Here is a 3,547-nt window from a genome sequence, read left to right as displayed (position 1 = left end):
CCAGCTGACTTCCTGCCCTTTGGGCAGGGGGCTGGACTCAATGATCTCCCGAGGTCCCTTCCAGCCCTGATGTCTATGAAATCTATTAAATCTATGATAGACAAAGGCTTGGCTGGGATGATATAACTTGGGATGGCCCTGCTTTAGGCAGGGGGCTGTACTAGTTGACCTCCTGAGGTCCCTTCTAACCTTCATTTTCCGTGCGTCACCTTGTGTCATTAGCCTGGTTGCTGTGGGGCCAAAGGCATATTAATAGAGACGTATCAGTCCGCGCTGGGAGAGGAATCCTCAGTAAGGCACTGAGAACTTATTTATTCCAATGCTGAAAAACCAAAGGGGGGTTTCTTTATTTGCTTTAAATGTACAAACCCAGGGCACAGTTCAGCCCTGGAAATTCACACAGCTTTTGCTGAGCATCTGAATCTAGCCCATTTTTTAATCAATCATCAGAAAATCTTTAGTAGGTTCCAGATATGAAATTCTCAAAGCTTTGCAGGAAGGCAGGGAGGGGGGGAATATATTACAAAGCATTTTCTGTGCTGAAGATGCAATTTGAGGACTCGCAGTGCATCTATAGATTTTTTTAATTCATGTCTCCCAGTCTCTTGCTGCTGAAAGAGAATCAGGGACAGAACAGAAGTCCAGGGAGGGATGATATGAATTTAGAAAGAAAAAAAAAAAAATCCAATGCTTTTTGGAAATATGCATATGAGTTTTTGCTTCTCTCACTTGTCCAACTGTCCCAAACTAATCGTATTCCCTGCATGTTCCTTTTCCCCTCTGCTGCTCCCTCCTCCCCCCAACTCTTTAATGGCTTGTAGTATTATACAGCAAGCTCAAAGTGCGTTTGAGATTAGTTCTGTAACCTGCCCACCAGAGTTAGAAAATTGAATGCGGTAGAAAGGAAAGAAAAAAACAAAACCGCACAGTCCTTGTTGAGAGCACAGTGGTACAAGGAAGTAATTTTTCTCCCCCTATTTCAGCTAGATGTTGTTGTTTACATTTGTGCGAGATGCTGTATCCTTTCTTCTCTACCACGAAGCTATATTATCAGCAAATTGGAGAGGGGAGACACTGAGGGAAGGCAAAAAAAGCAATTTAAATCCAATCCTATTGAATTTCCAATAGGACACCGGAATATATAAGTTAATGGGGGATCTGTGAATAGTCTGTTTCAAATAATTACAGTGGGGGAAGAAAAAACACTGGAATAATTAGCACTTACTATCAGAATGTACAGGGGAAATGAAATGCCAACTTTTCCTGCCTATTAAGCAGCACTTTATTTTCAGTTTAGGGTGTTTGGGATGAAATTAGGTGGCAAACGCACTGCGTCACTGAATGACTAGAACAACTGGGATCATTAAGATTTTACCAGCTCCTTTGCACTCTCTTACCCCCCAGTTTTTTCCTTCTGTTGTGCCTTTTCTCCTTCCCATCCATCCCAACACTTCTCTTAAAAGTCAAGTCACGAACCAGACTCCAAGGACCGGTGGGAGCCACTGAAGTAATGCAGAGAGAAAAGATGGCTGCTCCCCCAAAAGCTAATCGTCTAAGTGTCTGAGTGATATTATAGCAGCACTTTGAGGCTCTACAGAGGACTGCTAACACAAAATGCACATATAATGAGCAAGTCTCCTCTTCCTTTTTAAACCGCAGGTGCATAGGAGCGGGGAGAAGAAAACAGACACACAGCAGAGTACTGGCTTGGCCCAGATCGCAGTAAGTAACCAGAATAACTCTGGCTTCTAGATGCTCAACCCCGTGCCTCTCTGCTGACACTAAACTGAGACAAGTACAAGGCAAAGAAACAACTGCCATGGCCAGACCAGGAATCTCCAGCACTTGACTAAAGAGTCCAAGGGCCTGGTCTAAAGCCCATGGATGCTAGTGGAAAGGTTCCCATCGATTCCAGTGGGGCTTGGGACAAGCCCCTAAGAGCAAAAGGCTGCACAATGGTCACGCTTCCCCTAGCAGCTGACCCTGCAGGCTTGCCCCATGCCAATTTTGAAACCAATGCTACCCGTTTTCAGGTATTCTGCACAAAAGAAAAAGAGGAGCTGGCAGGTCAGAGACTGCTGGAGGGAGAGCTCAGTCACTTCCAGGAAGTGGAGGCATTGCTTCTTCATTGATTTCCCACTTTTAGGAACATCGAAAGCAACCTCCTGGAGCTAGCCCTTCCTGGTTTCACAAGAACCATGTTTTATAATCCTTTCTACGAGCCTTCATAACCCATCTGAGGTTTCGTTGTTTCCTCCTCAACATTCTTGGTCTAATAAAAGATATTGGCCAAAAACCCTTGTCTGTCTTGTCCTAAGACCAGCACAGCTACAACCTACACCCCTGAAAGGTAACACATGCCCATAGCTAGATGCACACCTTGCTGGGGTCATTTGACCCCAGTACTCTTTACCACCAGGGCAGGCGGTTGGACTAGATGATCTGCTCAGGTCCCTTCCAACTCTAGAAACTATGAAACTATAGGCCCCTTGCATGCAATTAGAGAGAACCACACACCACTTCTAGCCCCAGTGAACCGATTAGGGCTGCTTCTGGAGTGAGGACATCACAGTCTGGTCTTTCACATGCCAGAGAGAGCACATGTGTGTGTGCCAGCATGCACCCAAAATGAAGCATTTACAAACAAGATATGGAGAAATGTTTCTGCCCCATACACAAGACCTGTGCATATAAGCACACATAAACCCAGACATGGAAAGCAGTCTGCTATTCCAGAAGCATTCAATTAGGAAGAAATATTCTCTTTGCCTGATCATTAGCCATTTTCATCATTTCTTTTCAATGGCATATCGCTGATCTTTGCCCAATAAGACAGTAGGGGAAATAAAGGTTGTCTCGGCATCTGAAATCTCCCCAAAACCCAACCTCACCTGTTCCATAAAGACTCTTACTTTGTTGGGATGAGCAGTCACTGGGAACCTGTGGGGAGCCTGGCTTTGAGCTTGGGCAGGCAATTCAGGCCCCATTACAAGCTTTGGGCTAGAGACAGGGAGAATGGAATAAGCAGTTAGGTTACAACCCCATCAGCTGGCTAAGAAATGAAAGGGGTGGGGGAAATATCACAGAGTTTTAGAGAATAACCATGTATTTTTTTAGGAATCCCAAAGGCTTTCACACCGTGCTTCCTGTAAATCAGACCAATTAAGCTGCCCCTTTGGCAATATTAAGGTAAGCAAGAAACAGAGCAGGGTGAAAACACACTAAGCTTGAAAACAGAAACTCTTCTCCCAGCTTGGGAGCCCCCTATAAGAGGTATGAACTCTGAATCAGATGGAGCCACCCAACTGCTGACTGTTAGACCAACTACATCCTCTTCTCAGCACCTACTATATAAGCAGCCTCTTTCTTCATCACACATATATTTAAAGGACAAGGCAGTACATATTTGTTGGTGCATTATATAGCCAGCAGATTTACACACACTTTAACCAAGCACGTGGCCATATGCAATAGGAGACGATTGACCGTACCTTGGAGATCCTGTCTTCTCCAGAACAAACAGCAGCTCGGGCTACATGGGCAAGAG

Source organism: Crocodylus porosus, unplaced genomic scaffold (assembly GCF_001723895.1).
Source record: "Crocodylus porosus isolate Cpor-Errol unplaced genomic scaffold, CroPor_comp1, whole genome shotgun sequence".
NCBI classification, from domain to species: Eukaryota; Metazoa; Chordata; order Crocodylia; family Crocodylidae; genus Crocodylus; species Crocodylus porosus.
This window is presented reverse-complemented; position numbering follows the sequence as displayed.